This window comes from Carlito syrichta, unplaced genomic scaffold, assembly GCF_000164805.1.
Source record: "Carlito syrichta isolate Samal-C Ts95f unplaced genomic scaffold, Tarsius_syrichta-2.0.1 Scaffold131860, whole genome shotgun sequence".
Taxonomy (NCBI): domain Eukaryota; kingdom Metazoa; phylum Chordata; class Mammalia; order Primates; family Tarsiidae; genus Carlito; species Carlito syrichta.
The window spans coordinates 12,512-29,412 of record NW_007075956.1 but is presented as its reverse complement, the minus strand read 5'-3'; the positions used below and the strand labels follow the sequence as shown (position 1 = coordinate 29,412).

At 58.8% G+C, this 16,901-nt stretch overlaps 1 pseudogene; it reads right to left on the bottom strand.

Moving 5' to 3' along the window:
* Window positions 1-2,503: 2,503 nt before the first annotated feature.
* On the bottom strand, window positions 2,504-16,492 carry LOC103250727 (annotated as a pseudogene).
* Between the last annotated feature and the right edge of the window lie 409 nt (window positions 16,493-16,901).

Genomic DNA, 16,901 nt, shown 5'->3' with positions numbered 1-16,901 from the left:
ACGGCCCTCGACAGGGTCCAGCGGGCGTGCTGCCCAGCTCTGCCCCTTGCTGGCCTTTCGTTCTGAGCTCTCCCCAGCTCTGCTGGCTCCTCTCCTGTGGACTCGAAGTAGTGGCGCCCACTCCCAGGGTTGCTGGGAAGGTTAACTGAGATGCCCTGAGCGCGTGCGTGGGGGCACTCGTCACTGTCACGACCACTCTTAAGCTGAGCTCTGGGTTGGGCTGGGGTGGCCAAGCCTCCCATCCTCCTTCCAGCAGAGGGGAGAAGGGGCGGGGTCCTCGTCCTCAAAGGCGCTCTGCTGAGGCCACCCGCCCCAGCCCGCTACGCCCCCACCCCCTACTCCCCTCAAACCCAGTTCTCTGGCCCACGCCGACTGCCCTGGAGGAGGCGAGGCCCTTGGGGGAAGCTGGGGCTCACGCTGTGGAGGGTGCCCCCCACGTGGGCTGCAAGGGATCTTCGAGTGCGGGACTGCAGCCCTGCCTGTGTGTTTCTGTCCCATCTTCCGGTCCCGATTTCCCTGGGGATTCCTGTTTCCTTCTGCTGTTCCTACAGCGGATGGCGGCAGGCCTCCCTGGGAGGGCTCCTGGGCTTCTCCCCACAGCCAGGCAGAGGCTGCTTTGAGCCCTAAAACCCTGAGCTGTAAATCGGGGGCCCTGCCCAGACAGCCTGCCCTTCCGAGCCTCTCCTCTCCTTTATTCTCCCCTGAAACCTCTCCCACGTTCTGGAGGCTTCACAGCAGTGCCCAGGGTCCATATATTGACATCTGAAGACCAGGAAAGAAGCCACATGAGGTGGGGTCAGCTTCAGGTACTAAATGTGGGTGTACGAGTAAACCTCCCCAAGGAAATCCGACCCCATGAGGCTCCTGAGTGCAGGGAGCGGCAGGCTCTGTGGACTGCGTGCCCTCTCCTCCCTGCCCACCCTGCATGCAAGCCCCTTGCCTACCGGCACTTGCTTGCCATGACCCCCAGCCCTCCCCGTGCCAGGGTCTAACAGGAGAGGGGCCCTGCCAGATGGCAGCAGGTGGCTGCCTGTAAGCGGTGGCAGTGGAAGATTAGACACCAGACAGGTGGTTAGAAAGAGCGGGTCTTTTTTTTTTTTTTTAAGTGAGAAAGCAGGATTTATTGAGAGGACAGAAAAGCTCCCACAGTGGGAGGGGACCCAAAAGGGTTGCCCAAGAGCGCATCTTTACTGCAGATCACAGGATTACACGGCAGTCTCTTGGATACATGGCACACACGTCCGGGGGCCACCCCCGAGGAGTCTATTGCATATAACATTTTAAAACAGTGTGGGCATGGCCCAGCTCCCATTGGCAACTTCTCTGGAGCGGGATAGAAGGCTGGCTCTGGGGCTTATCATGGCGGGGGAGGTCACCCACCCAGGCCTCACCCCAGCCACCTGCTGGGTCACCTCCAGGAATGTCCCCCCAGGCCTACCCCAGGTGGAGCTCCTGTGTCTTCGGTGGTTCAGACAATGGCGGCTCTGACCAGGTGTGCCGGGGACTCAGGTGCTAGCATCACGCACAGGCGCCCATCCTCCATTCCAGAACACGGTGCCTCCCCAGCCTGCCACCCCCTTGGCTCACTGTGCACCACCCGCTCCATGGCTGGGTCGGTGATTCAGCAGGGGTGGGCGGGCTCACTTGACAGTGACAGGTAGGTCACCGGGGGCCTCCAGCTCCACGCCACACAGGTGCTAGGGCTGAGAGGCCTGCAGGTCCAGGGTGTGGGGGAGCCTCAGCTCGGCCCCCAGTCCCTAGGGCTCTGAACATCTTTGGAGATGATCCCAGGCCCCAGCCCAGCTCCAAGACCCCTCCAAAGGGCAATCCTGCTCCCAGGAAACTTCCCAGTCCTGCGGCGGCCCTTGGGGGTGGTGGCTTCACGAGACCGGCTGGCAGCTCCCACACGCCCCACGCGTCAGGGCCAGCTGTGCGTTGTAGTTCAAGGCAGGAAGTCACGGTGCCCAAGCCAGTCGATGGCCTGCGGTCAGCCTGGAGGGGGTGTGACCCTGGGAGCCGGGGAGGTGACCTGGAACATGTGCACTTGCCGGACTTGCAGGAGTGAGAGGGAATGGAGCACACAAGATGACGACCTTCCCTGAGCCTGGGAAGGTGCAGAGTGCTGACTGCTGCTTCCAGGCACTTCTCCTGTGGGACTGAGTCCCTGGGCAAGAGAAGGGGGCTATGATGCCGGGAAGGGAGTGGGCACTCAGGTGAGGGCAGGGGCAGGGAAGAGAGGGCCAGGAAGAAACGCAGGCCTCGCCAGGATGGGTCCTGCTCTGCTGCTGGGTGGTTCGGCACAGGGCAGGGAGGGCCACCAGCCCCATGCCCACAGTGCAGTGGTCAGAAATGTAAATGCCTCCTACCTGCCACTGCCTCTAACCAGGCCCAAGGGACTCCTTGCATTGGGTGGGGGAGAATGACTGGCTTCCTGGGAGGGCTCCTGGGAGGGCTGTAACTAGAGCAGCGGTGGTGGTGGGCAGGGAGGGGCCGGGCTGTGTACCTGACGGTGGAAGATGGGGAAGATGATGTCGTGGTGGCGGCAGATCTGGCAGATGAAGCCGTGCTGGGTGCAGAGGTCGCAGTGGTACATGTGCTGGGAGGCGAAAGTGATCAGGGCCCAGAGGAATGCCTGGTGCACACCCTCTGAGATCTGGGGGACACGCAGCAGCCATGAGGCACTGGCCCCGGGAGTGCTCCCATTCCCTCGTGGGCAGAACAAGGCCCTGGCCGGACTGGGGCTGGGCAATGCGACATCCACGCTGACAGACCGACAGACCGACAGACCCACAACCCAGGTCCTCCCAGGGAAGACCCTGAGGCTTGTTGTCTCCAGGGGTGGGCCTGGCCCTGGTGACCCTGGGGCTGGGCAGCTGGGAAGGGCTCTCCCAGGCCCCTCCCCCACCTCCTGGGGCCCTCTGGAAGGGGAGGGGGCACGACTCACCTGCTGCAGGTCAGCCACGCTAAACTGGTGAGGCACTCCAGGAGGTAGTTCCTGTGGCTGAGCCTTCAGGAAATAAGAGGCCATTAGCAGCTTCCAAGCCCAGCCAGCCTGTGGTGCTGCTTTGGCCCTCTCGGCGGCACTCACTGGCACGGACACCTCCCTCCCGGAGCAGCCTGGGCTCAGACCTGGCCATCAAGGTCACTGACTGCTGGTGGGCCTTGGGCAAGTCCCCTAACCTTTCTGAGCCTTGGGCTTCCTCCTGAGAAATGTAAATGTCTCAAAGCTCTGGGCCTGGTGCCAAACACACAGTAAACACCTAATTAACGGTCATGGAAGCTGACGACACTACGGACACTAGGAATGGGGCAAGCGCTTTGTACGTATTCGTGTGTTCTACCTTCAATAACCCCGTGAGGCTGTTTTGAAAAGAGGAGGAAACAGAGACACTAAACAAGCTTTCCCGAAGTCACACAGGTAGAGGTGACAGCTGGAACCCAGTGCAGGAGTCTGGCTCTTGTTCCTGTGAATGCCTGTAGCTGGGGCCATTATAATTGCCACCACCATGAATGCCAGGGAGAGTGCTGGGACAGAAATGCACATGGCCTCTGTCCTGCTGCAGCCCTGGTATGGCTGAGGGATATTCAGGTGTCTGTCTTTGTGCTATGTGAGAGAAGCCAGGTCATGTCCCAGCACAGCAGACGTACTTGGGGGCAGGGCAGAGGGCCGGGGCACAGCCACTCACCCCGCTCTGGTTTCTACCATGCCGTGGCAGGGACCTGTGGTCACATCCTGTGGGACAGGGAGGAAACACCTGCAGAAAACCCCGGCAACAGCCTCGTCTGGCCCCATGGTGTATGTGGGTACTGGGGGCGGGGGGACTCTTGGTCAGAGGATGCCCAGACATCTGGGGCAGGATGGTGTTGGGCCCTGGGGCTCGGAGGCAAGGCTGTGGGATCCCTGGAAGGGGGCTCAGTCACTTCCTGACTGGTGGCCTCAGCTATGATCGGGGGGGCCAGTGTGGGTGAAGATGGGGAGCCAGGCAGGCCATGTGGCATCCATGGGGTGGGGATGCTGCCAGTGGGCCCCAGTGTACCATACTGGGCTCCCCAGGGAATGTCCTGCTCTCTGGGAACAGGAAGCTGCCGTTTATCACCAGGAAAACACGGGGTGAGGGGCGGGGGGTGTGGCTGGCCTCTGCTGCCTGTCCCGTGTCATTGGGGAGGCCAGCCTGCCTGGAGCCCTGCATGTTGGGCTCGCAGCGCTCGGCGAGGCCTGTGCAGTTTCTCCCCAGCACCTGGTCAAGGCCGGGAGAGGGCGCAGGCGGGGGTGCGGTCACTTCTGTTCCTGGCCTCCAGGAGAGAAAGAGCCACATGCACTGGGGCCTAGGCCTGCTCTGTGCCTCAGTTTCCCTATCCCCACACCTGTCCCCAGCATGAGGCTGCCTGCCTAGGGGGGAAAGTGCTGAGGACCCTGCAGGACTCTTGTGGAGGGTGGGAGCAGATGTGGTATCTCTGCTCCTGTGTCCAGTGAAGGGGCAGGATAGGGCCCGGCAAGGGCAGGGAGGCCTGTGGACTCGGGCAGCGAACTGGGTACTGCCCATCTCCGGAGCCCCAGCCCCTCCTCTGCCCACCCCTCCCTGGCTATTGGGAGGAGCACCTGAGGTCCAGTGGGGACCCCCTTGGGGCGCTTCTGTGATGGCTCCTTCCAGAGGCCTGAGAGGGCACTCTCGGACTTCTCTGCCCCTGAAGACGTGTTCCAGGTGTGCCAGGAAGCCCCTTTCTTTTAGAGGGCCTGACCGGGCAGCTACACTGGCAGGGGAGGGTGCCTCCTGCCTTCCCCAGCATCTCAGATCTCAGACCTGCAGCTCCCAGCCTCTCCTCTGGCCAGCTCCAGGGCTTTGGCCCCACCCTCTGCCTCCCGGGGCTCCATCTCCACTGCCTGCATCTCAGCTACCAGTGTGGCCTTTTCTAAACCAACGGTCAGATGCGACAGCCCATGCTTAAAACACCCATGGCTCCTGGGGGCAGATGAAGTCCTAGGCCTCGCCCGTGGGTGCGGCCCTCTGAGGTCAGGCCCTGCGCCTGAGCACCCCCCGCCCCACCCAGGGCCCCTGGCCGAGGGAGCCAGACCCTCCTGCCCTCTCTCTCTCGAATGACTTTCCTAAACCCAGGTCAGTGCACACTGCCCAGTACCACTGGCATTGGGGCAGCACAAGTGGGCGGGGTGAGGCAGGGCAGGTGTGGTGGGCTGCATTCCTCTCATCAGCCTCCCTCCCTCTGAAGACAGACCATCTCTGTAAAGAAGAACAAAAGAAAAGACACCCACAGCCCTCGGCTCAGATGCCATCTCCGCTGGGTGCCCCGGCCCCTGTGCAGCTGGTCAGCGCCCTCCGGGCACTTGCCACACCCATGAGGTCCTGCAGGCAGCCTGCACTGCCGTCCGGAGGCTGCAGGGCCGCAGGACCACCGGCTCACACCAGGGAAGGGAAGGCTGAGGCCCAGGAGCCTGGTGGCTTTCTGACGCGCTGGGCAGAGCTGCTGCCCGCCCCCTTCCCCGACTCTGCATTGCTTCCGAACGAGTCCTCCCCAAGAAGGGTGGGTACACACTGGGCGCTCAGGGCCACTGCCCACGGATGTTCACAGGGCCAGGAGAAGAGGCAGGACTGCCCGCACTCTGCCCCACAGGCCGGCTCAGACGGGGCTGTAAAGCCTATCACCAAACCATGGCAGCAGGGCATGGCAGGTGAGGGGCCGGCCTGGAACTCCCCCTGCAGGCACCGGTCTACACAGGGTTGCAGGTCTCTGCAGGAGTCCAGCCCCTCCACAGGGAGGGTGAAGGCCCTGTGGCTCCAGCCAGGTTCTCCCTGCTCGGCCCGTCTGGTGCCTTCCTGGCCGGCTCCTGTCGCTCCTCCTGTCCGGAACGCTCTTCCACCCTTTCTTCCCCTTTCTAGTTCTTACTCCTTTTTCAGGCCTCACCTTAGAAGTCACTTCCTCCAGGAAGCCTTCCCTGCTTGGCTCTGCTCTAGTCTGGGTTGGATGGCTCACTTTTGTCCCCAGGGTGTCCCACCCCTCCCTCATCCCCAGGTGGAGTTACCAGATGACCCACCTGCCCTCCCTGCCAGGCCAGTGGCCTCAGAGGGCAGGGCAACTCTGCCTTGTTCAGAATGTAACTCACACCCCTGCCCAGTTCCTGGCACTTGGTATGCTCTCAACACACGTTTTTGAGTGAACAAATGAATACCCGAATAATAGGTAGTTTCCCAGACCCAACAGGTGTTTCTCCTAAGTAGATGCCGGGCACGTGTGGGCATGTGGGTGTGCAGCCTCAGGTGCTTGGATGCATAGGTGCGTGGATGGGAGCATGGGCAGGTGTTCAGGTGTGTGGGTGCACAGGTAGGTGGGTGGGGGTGCAGGTGCATGTGGGTGGTGTGGGGGTGCAGATGCATGGGTGGGGGCACAGCATGTGGGCAGGTGTGTGAGTGCAGGTTTGCTTGTGGGTGGGGATGTGGGCGCAGGTGAGTGTGGGTGGGTGTGGGCGCAGGTGTGCGTGCAGGCTGGTGTGGCACAGGTGCATGGGTGCGCAGGTGCACGGGCACACGGGCCTCACCTCTTGCTCAGCTTCTTCAGCGTGCCGCTGTGGCACAGGCCCAGGTAGTCCCCCAGAAGCTTCAGCTGCTAGAGGCTCCTCCTGACCAGGCGCATCCGCTCCACGTGCTCGTTGTATAGACGCGTTTACCTGCGGCAAGTTGATGAGGGGCTGGGCCCGGATCTGTGCGAGGAACCTCAGGGCCTGCTGTCCTCAGGGACGGCTGTTCAGTGGGCGCTGGGCCAGGCGCTGCCTGCCCACCCACGTGCCCAAGTGCCAGCTTCACTTGACAGTGAGGAGCCTGAGGTTCAGAGAGAGTTTGACTCGGCCGAGGTCACACAGCTCGGCTGTGCTGGGGTCCAGCTCTGAGCCCATTTCCTGTGAGGACACCGGTGCTGCCCCTCCCCAAGCAGGCCAAGGCAGGGGACCTCTGGCCAACATCCTCCCTGGGCCTCCCAGCCCCTATTTTCCTGCCTGAAGGCAATGGTGCTCCAGGTGGCGGCTCGGCCGCAGGGAGCTGCCGGTCACACTCGGCTCCGCCAGTTTCTAGCTCTCTCCCCTCACACCAGCGACCAGGTTGGGAAGGTTCCGCCCTTAGCCCTGACCCCGACACCAGTGCCAGTCACCAGCACCTGCTCCTTGCCAAACACTGGCAGGAACTGAGACCACATACTCCCTCATCCCCACTCCAGAGATGAGGAAACCGAGGCTCAGAGGAGCAGCCTGCTTGTAGAAAGCAGAGTGCAGGCCTGAGCCAAGGGGCTGTCCTGGACACCAGGCTGCCACGCCAGCTCACGAGAAGGCCCTCCCTGTGCTGTCCTCCCTGCACAACAAGCACAGGGGGCCGGGCTGCTCTCCACGGCTATGGGGTCAGAGTGGGACTGAATACTGCCCCCACTGCTTCCCACCTGTGTGACCTGGGGAAACTTAGGTTCCTGTGACTTGGCTTACTCATCTGTAAAACAGGGACAAGGAGAACCCCTAGGCCCACAGCTTTGGGGCCTCACTGTTCACTGTGGCTGCCCTGTCTGGCCCATGGTGCTGAGCCCAGCTCCTGGCTGGATGTCAGCTAGCACTGGGCGTTGTTCCCATGGGGCCACCTTGTGTTTAGATGGAGACAGTCCATCTGCCCACCTGGAGAGATGGGTGGCAGGTGAGCTCGGGGCCGGGGTCAGCCCTAGTATGCCACATCCTTGGTCAACGTGAGTTGCTGTCAGCAGCTTTGAGTGTCTGGAGTGGCCCCACTGTCCCCTGGGACTGCCTGTGTGTGGAGGTGGGACTGTGGCCTCCACAGCAATGAACTAGCTCCTTCTCTTCCCACTGCTAGGCCCTGAGGTACCAGGCCCCCGCCAGAGCAGCCCAGGGGCAAACTCCCTAGGGACAGGTCAAACTGCCACTCTAAGTCTCAGCCCAGCTCCTCCCCGACTCTGCCCTGGGCCCTGGGTGAGGCTCAGATGACAGAACATGCAGGAATGTGCACCCAATACTGCCAAAGATGCTCCTCAGGGCCTGCTGTCATCCTGGGGACAGGAAGGAGATGGACAGAGAGTAGCCCCAGGGCTGGGCCGACATCTTGCCGAGGACTGGCCAGGCATGAGCCAGCCAGCCAGAGTGACCATGGCAAACAATAAGGCCCTGTGTGCCGGCCACTTTGCAGTGAATGTTCCTGTCTTTCCTGGCCCAGAGGTCTCTGAGAGAGGGCCGGGGTTCCTGGTCTCAGATATGCCTAGTATTGTCACTTCTAGTTAGAAACAGAAATGGCATGAGAGTTCCAGTCAGAGGAAGGGGACAGTGTCACTGCAGGAGCAGGACCCTGCAACAGTGAGTGTGTATGAGCTCAAAGGGCTCCTGGCGTTTCTGAGGTTTCATTTTCTGTATGTAGTTAGTCAAATATTTGACACTGAGGGCAGGGGTGTGGACAAGGCAAACAACAAGAAAGTCGATATGAGGTCAACTTTTTGGGGGTTTCCCCTCCCCAGGGAGGCAAGGCTGGTGAAATTCAGAGTCACCTTCCTGCACTCCGATGAGGGCACAGCCACACGAGACACTCTCACTGGCTCTCGTGAGGAGCAGCTGGCTTCTCCCTCGTGTTTCTGTGTCTGTCTCAGTAGAAGTCTGGGTCTCAGTAGAAAGCCATGCTTGAGCCTCCTGAGGCAGACCCTGACCAACAGAATGAGGGGAGGAGGTGTGGTGGCCCCGGGAAGGGAGGGGCACTGTTCCAAGTGGCTGGCATGCATCACCACACCTGTCCCACCAGCAGCCCGACACAGACTCTGCTGCCAACCCCCTCCACAGATGAGGAGGCTGAAGCTCATCTGCCCCTGGCCACCCAGCTGGAAAGTGGCCAAGCTCAGCTGGAGAGGAGGAGAGTGGGAGAGACCTCAGATGACATCATGTCCAAAAACATCTGGTGACCCTGGGGTCATGTCAAGGGAACCTAGCACGTCATCAGGCAGCGTGGGTCCAGTCTGATCCCAACATTACAAAAAGTAGATGCATATGTCAGTAAATGCCCAGAAAAGGGCATACCCCGAAGTGTCAACAGTGACCACCTCCGGGCTATGACACGGAACTGTGATGTCTTTGGACTTTTCTATAATTTAAAAATGTTTAACAACAAACATGTATTATGTTAATAATGGGGGGAGCCCCAGAAAAGTGCACTTTCAAAACCACGAGGTAAGGCCATGCAGGGCCTGAAGGGTGTGTGGCCACCGAGGCCACACAGGACTGGTGAGAGCAAGGCCCCTTGGAGGACTCAGTAGATCCGCTCATTCACCCACACCCATCCACCAGCCATCTATACATCCAGTCCATCCTCTTCTTCCTTCCTTCCTTCCCATCCATCCATCGTCTCTACCTATCATATCTATCTGTCTAATCTAAGACAGTAGTCTGTGTATCCATCTTCCTGTCTATCTATCTAAAGACAGAGTCAGTCCACCTATCTATCTCACTGCCTAGTCATCTCTACCTAAAGACAGTCAGTCCATCTGTCTTTCTCTCTCTCTCTCATGTCTGGTTGCTGGTGCTGTGGACATGAACAGTGCTGTCTGTTGCTGTAGGGAACTACCCTTGGACTCCCCCGAGATGGGGCGACCAATGACAGAACATCCCAGGGCCCCAGGAGGCCCCAGCCTTCTGGTTTGCTCCCCGATGCCACAGTGCCTGAGTCAGTGACCCAGTTTCCCTAGGGCCAGACTCCTCACACAGAGAACAGCAGCAGCGAGGAGGCGTGAGCTCCCTAGCACCCAGCATCCCTGTGTGGCCGTGACGGGTGTCGGGGACTTACCGGGTGCTTGGCAAGGTCCCAGTTGGGGATGATCCGGGCAGGAATCACTGAGGCATCGTCTTGGTGTCAGCTGTCGCAGTAATAGAGGCCAGAGAAGGCACAGAGTTTGGGTCGTACAAAGGAGAAGCCAATCTGCCGGGAGCGGCCTGGGGAGATGGGTGGCAGGTGAGTGTGGGGCCAGGGTCAGCCCTAGCCACATGGAGCCGCTATGGCACAAAGATCCACTAGTCCATTTTGTTGAAAGGAAAGTAACAAGGTAAAATTAACCATCACTCATATTTCCACCACTCAGAACCAGCCCTACTAATTAGTCTTTACAACAACACAGTGTACAAACTGTCACAATTTCACAGCTGAAGAAACATGCTCAGAGAGGTTAAGAAGCCTGCCAGAGGCCAGGTGCAATAGGTCATGCCTGTCATCCCAACACTTTGGGAGGCCGAGTTGAGAGGACCATCTGAGTCCACAGGTTAGATACCAGCCTGGGCAACTTGGCGAGATGTCATCTCTATAATAAGTCAAAAAATTGGCTGGGCATGGTGGTGTGCATCTGTAGTTCCAGCTCCTTAGAAGGCTGAGGCGGAAGGATTGCTGGAGCCCAGCAGGTTGAGGCTGCGGTGGCCATGAGCATGCCTCTGCACTCCAGCATGGGCGACAAAGTGAGAGTCTGACTCAAAAAAAAAAAAAAAAAAGGAAGCCTTCCAGTCACATCGCAATTAAATGCCATGGCTGGCATTCAAGCCTGGGTATGGCTGGCTGCAGTGCCTGCATTCTTCTCCATGACACTGGCTGCCGATTCAGTGTCCCCACTACTGCCCCCGCAGTGCCAGCCTCCTCTATGTCATCCCTCAGCAGGAACCCGAAATGGAGCCAACTAAGTCAGGGCCTCGGCAAGCAGCGAAGAGCTGGGGGATGCGGCCGGGGTCAGGGCTCTGGCGGGTGGGAAGCTGACAGACGGGGCAGGGCAGTGTGTGTGTTGCCTGTGCCCTCAGAACTGTGGGGCAGGGCCCTCCGTGCAGGCCATGGCAGTGGGAATGGGGTGTGCCTGGGTAAAAGGCCAAGGCCCGACTCAGATCCTGAACACAAACCCTGCTCCCCCAGGGGAGGGAGAAGGGTCCCTGGGGCTCAGGACCAGCTCATTACTGCCTCACCCTGATCTTCACCTAGTTTGTTCAAGGCTGCATTTCAGCATCTGTAAAATTCAGCTCCTAGTGCTGTTTCCTGGGGTTACTACAGATTGTAAATGAGACAGGTTTTGGAAGTGTCTTGCCAACTGTAAAACACCAGATGCCAGCGGGATGTTTACCTGGCCTGGGCCATGTGCCGGGGGATGAGGAGGCCCAAGTTCCTCGGTGTCATGGCCATTGGTAGGCTGGCAGGTGGCAATGCTTGCACCCACAAGCCCTGCAAGCCTTGGAGCCCCCTCTGGCCTGGCCCCCACAGGCTGATGAGCCAAGGGTGAGCACTGGGTATGGGCAGGTAGAGCTGGCCTGGATGATGCCTGCAGAAGCTCTGCCCTGCCTGACGTCTCCTGGCCTCGGGGGCTGACCACAGGCCACTTCCTTCCAGACGCCCGAAGGAGGTTCCTCCGTGCACCCCAACATGATGGCTCTCTCACTATGGCTCGACCTCTCGCTCTGGCCTTCTGCAGCAGCAGCCACATCACAGGCCGCCAAGGGCCCATGGGGGAGAGATGCCATCTGCCCCTGGGTGGCAGGAAAGAGCTAACTACAGAACGTAGGTGGGAACATCACGCAGCCTTGAACAGTACGGGCTGGGAGGAAGCCCTCGGATTCTGCCTACAGCAGAGATGCTTGGGCCCTGCTAATAAGGTCCTGATCCTGCCTCTGCCACTTGCTAGCTGTGTGAGCCCGAGACAAGGTACTTGCCAGTGGTGTGCCTCAGTTTCCTCATCTCGGAGCGGAAATAACAGCAGTGTCTATCTCTATAAGGTTGCTGTAAGGATTAAATCAGATAACCCAAACAGTGCCCAGCACACAAGTACCAGATGTGATGATGAGGATGACACAGATGAGCAGACTTGGAGTTGCATCATAATGAAGAAAAAGCCGAGCTGTGGAACAGTGGACGGAGCCGCGCTGTCCTGTTCACCAGCCACAAGCCACATGTACCCTGCCCATTTGCATAAACAGAAATGGAAAATTCAGCTCCTCAGCCAAGCTGGCCACATTTCGAGCACCTTGTAGCCACATGTGGCTCACAACCATGGCATCAGACAACACAGCTCTGTGGCATTTCTCATCACAGAAAGTCCTATTGGACAGTAGCAAATAGCAAGAGCTCATTATTATAACTTAAAAAATGGTATCCTCTTGCAAAAGCATGCATAAATATTTGGAGGGACACCATGCCTGGGCTCCAAAGGAATATGATAGTATAGCAATAAGATGATGAAGGCCAGGCACAGTGGCTCATGCCTGTCATCCCAGCACTTTGGGAGGCTGAGGTGGGAGGATGGCTTGAGGCCAGGAGTCCGAGATCAGCCTGGGCAACAAAGTGAGATCCTGTCTCTACAAAAATTAAAAAATCAGCATGGCGTGGTGGCACACGCCTGTAGTCCCAGCTACTCAGCACACTGAAGCAGAAGGAACGCCCGAGCCCACGTTGAAGCTGTGGGGAGCTGTGATTATGCCACCGAACTCCAGCCTGGGTGACAGAGTGAGACGCCAACTCAAAGAAAAAAAAGACAAAGTGGGTGTGATTCCCTGAGACAGAGCAGTGAGCAGCAGAGCCACCCCCAGGCCCTACCCCCCAGCAGAGGTGGCAGGAGAGGGAAGGCTGGCCCCAGGGGCTGTGGAGGCACAAGGGCACATCCCCACAGGCAAGCCTCATTCATTGCCTCCTGGAGAGAGGCAGAGGGACCCAGGAGGCAGAGAGGGGCTGGCAAACTGAGGGAAGGGCGGGGTGCACCGGCACCTGTGCAGACGCAGCTCTGGGCATCCAGGCCCTTCTCCGTGAGAATGGCCGCTAGGTGCTGCAGCAGGAAGCCATTCTCCCACATGACTTCAACACCTCCTGACAGTTTTTGCCCAGACTCCCGCTGAGCGTCACCACCTCCTCGGCTGTCTCCAGGTAGGAAGCCAGGACCTTGCGGGCCAGGTCTCGCCACAGCGCAGCCTCCTCAGCGTTCCCGACCTGCAGCTTCAGGACGGCTTGGCTGTGATGGTCTTGAGGAAGGCCAGGCCCCTGAGGCTGGTGTCTGGCAGGATGTCCCAGATGGTCTCCATGCCGTGGCTGCCACTCAGCAACTTCTTGTTGTTCCTCACGTGGAAGCACTTCAGGTACTCCAGGGACGGGGAGAAAACAGGGCAAACAGGTCCTGTCCGTGTACAAGTACAGCAACTCCTTGATGGTGTCCGGCTTGGGAACCTGCGAGGATGACCGGTCCAATGGTGCACCCAGGGGCCCCTCGGGGGCATCCTTGGGCTCCTCAGGGTACTGGACATTCACCCAGTCATCCTCCTGCTGGGGCCAGACCTGCAGGGCCTCGCGCACATGCTCCAGCAAGTCTTCGGCTTCGTCCCGTGAAGAGGCTTGCAGGGCCAGCCTCTAGCTGGAGAAGACCAGCTCAAAGCACCCGACACTGTAAGATGGCCCCACAGTCTTGCAGCGCAGCAGGGGGCAGCTCTCCATGCAGGTGTGCTCCCCATGGCCTGGGTAAAGGCGGAACACCAGCAGGGACAGCTCGCAGAAGAGCTCCCTCCAGATGCCCATGGCGCCCTACCGCTCCACTGTGCCCAGCTTCAGGAGCCCCTGGAATGGGTTGGACAGTCCTGCGAGAGAAAGAGGCACTTCAGACCCCGGTTTGCCCTGGTCCTGCCCAAGGTGACCTCTGGGGCCCAGTGTCCTGCAGGAGGACGCAGGCCAGCCACGGGCGCCGCCTAATGGGTTTCCAAAAGCCCCTTGCTGCTGACTGGCTTCCTGTATTTCCCTGACGACCCAGACACTCCACAAGAAGATAAAAACGCTCAGAAGACCTCCTCCACAAGCTCTTCCCTGCCTGTCCCCTCTGTTGTGGGGTGAACTGCCTGTGCTCCCGTGAGGCCAACTCCTCCATTTCTGCAAGAGTTCCTCCCCCACGCCTAGACAAGGACAAGGACATCCCCCCAATGCCTGCCCTCTCCCCTACACTGCCCCTTCTCCCTTCTTTGCTGGGTCTTCCCACCCGCACTCAAGTCTGCCGGCCCCCATCTTGATGTCTCTAGTTACAGCCTCAGTCCTACCAGAAGCTGCTGGAGGAATCATCGAAGCTGCCTCTGGCTTCCCTGCTCCCCCTCCTCCTGAGCCCGTTCTGGGCGCTTCTGTCCCCCTCATTGCACTGACACTGCTCCTGGGATGGCTGCTAGTACCTTCCAGCTGCCACACCCGGAGACCACACCTCAACTCCCTGCCCTCTGTACTATTGGCCTGCTGCTCTCCCTGCTTGGCCTGAGTACCCAGTGCGCAGGCCGGGCCTATCTCCTCTCCTGCTCCCCAGGGCTCTGCGCCCAGCTCTCATCTCCAGCCTGGACCTCACCCCTGAACTTCAGATTCATACATCCACCTGCTCCGTGAGTGCCTAAAGACACGCCCCAAACGAAGCCCTGATGCTCCCCCTGCGGGCCTGCCTCTTCCCGAATGTCTTCACCTCACAAAACTGCAAAGCACACCCTTCCAGCTGCTGGGGCTGAGGGCCTCAGAGCCAACAGGGATGTTCTTCCACCCCCAACATTGGCGCGAGCCCTTGGTACCACCTTCCACACTTGTTCTCACCTTCCTGGTCTGCCTCCCAGGTCAGCCAGTGCCATTCTGGCCTGGTGGTCTCCTAAGAGGTCTTTCTCCCCCTGCAGTCCTTCAACGTAGGGACTGCAGTGACCTGCTTAAAGGCAAGCCAGAGCACGTCCCTCTCCAACAGACCACAGAGGCTGCCACCTCCTTTGGCGGAGGCCAAGGGGCTTGCCCCACCAATGACCCCTCACGTATGCGCCTGCCCCGCCTCCTCTCCAGCTGCTCTGGGCTCTGCTGTTCCCAGATGTGCCAAGCAGGCTTGGGCGCAGGATCTGTGCACTTGTTCTCCCTGCTTGAAATGTATCGCCTCAGCCACCCCCACTCCTTAAGTGTCACCTTTGAGAGGGCATCCCCAGCCCCTGCATGAGACTGCACACCTTCCACTGAAACCCCTGGTCTGTTGCCCTCTGTGGTGCTCACTGACACAGGGCCATGCGCTGCTGACTCAGTGACGCTTTCATTCCTGTCTCCCCCTCAAAGCACACACCCCACAAAGAGAGGATGCTGCTTTGCTTCCTGCTGTGTCCCCAGCACCTGGAACAGTGCCTGGCCTATCGCAGACCCTCCACAAACATTTGCTGAGTGTCCATGCCACAGGCTTTCCAGTACACCCTGCTCTTAGGGTCGGCCGCCAGCCAGGGGGTCCAAAGCCACTCAGTCCTCTCTCCCAGCCTGGACTAGCCTTGAGGTTTCAAACTGCTGTACAGGGGCCTTCTGCCCTCAGGGAGCCTGAGGCCTAGGCACGCAGCCCTCCTCCACTGGCACGGCCAGAGTCCAGCCACCACAGGGCTGACAGCGGCCTGCAGACCGAGCTCCACCCATGTTGCCCAAGCCAGGGCCTGCCAGCTGCTGAGTTCCCTGCTGGGTCACTGCAAGTGGAGATGAGGAGTGAAGGGGACTGGCTCTAGGACAAACTGTGTTTATCTGTTTTCAGGAGGAAACCAATTAACAGGGTTGCGGAAAATTAAGGCTGCGATTATTTCAGGCTTTCCAGAATTTCACAGGTATAGATATCAAGCTGGGCTCCCTGGACAGCACTGGGAGACACCAAACAGCCCACATAGGTGTTGCATAAACACCTGGGATAAAGGCCATTGGAAGGACCAGGAACACCCTCGGGTTCCAAGGGCAGGGCTTGCTCTGAGCTATGGTCAAGAGTCCTCCACAGTCACAAGTTTCATAGAGAAGTTCCAGGAAAAATATTTCCAGGCTCGAGAGGCGAGACAGTATTGTGCTCTGGAGGCACCTTTGAGCATGACTTTATCAGAAAATAAAAGTACTTTTCTTGGAATGCTTTGCTCAATGACTAAGCACAAGTGCTCCTGGGATTACTTTCTGGAATGAAGTTTTCCTGTGAGAACACACCTCATGTTGGGTAGGGACCCGGGACATGACAGCTTTCTGAAAGGCACACTCACTGCAGACTGGCCCACCCAGGACCCCGAGGGTCACCACCCCATCTCCCTGTGGCGTACCACTGAGAAGTTCTTATGCACTGGGGACCCCGAGGCTTACCTTCCCATCTCCCTAAGGCTGTATCACCTGGAAGTTCTTACACACCTTCCCATCTTACTGGAAGTTCTTATGCAACTAGGGCTCTGAGGGGTACCTACCCATGTGCCTGCAGTGCATCACCTGGAAGTTCTTATGCTCCTGCGTGGGGGCTGCCTCAGCATTCCTGCTTCCCGGGGAAGGTACACAGGCTTTGTCTAAGGCCCTCAGGAGTAGCTCTTCTTTGGTCCTTGAGAAAAATGCCTGTGAAGACCAGGTCTTGACTCTGGAGTCCCTCGGGAAGGTGCCACCGAGTCATCTTTGGCACTCACTGGAGGCCTTTCCTGGGGAGGCTGGTAGAAGTCATCTTCTGAGATCCAGCTCTTGCTTTTCTGATGAGAAAGAAGATAGAGCCTGTGACGCTCGTGCTATGAATTTGAGCCATTGAAAGTTCACAATTCAGTAATTTTGGTATATTCAGAGTTGTACAACCATCACCACGATCTAAGTAGAGAACATTTTCATCACCCCAAAAAGAAACCCCAAGCCAATCACCATCCCATGTCCCCCAACTATCCCAGCGTGAGGCAACCACAAACCCACTTTCTGCCCCTCTCGATTTGCCTGTCCTGACATCTCATCGGAAGGAATCATACAACACGTGACCTCTCGCGCCTGGCTCCTTCCCTTTCGCAAAGGGCCTCAGGTTCATCCATTTTGTGGCGTATATGGGTACTTCATTCCTTGTTAGCACCGAGTACCAGATGTGCCATGTTTGGTTTATCCGCTCATTGGCTGATG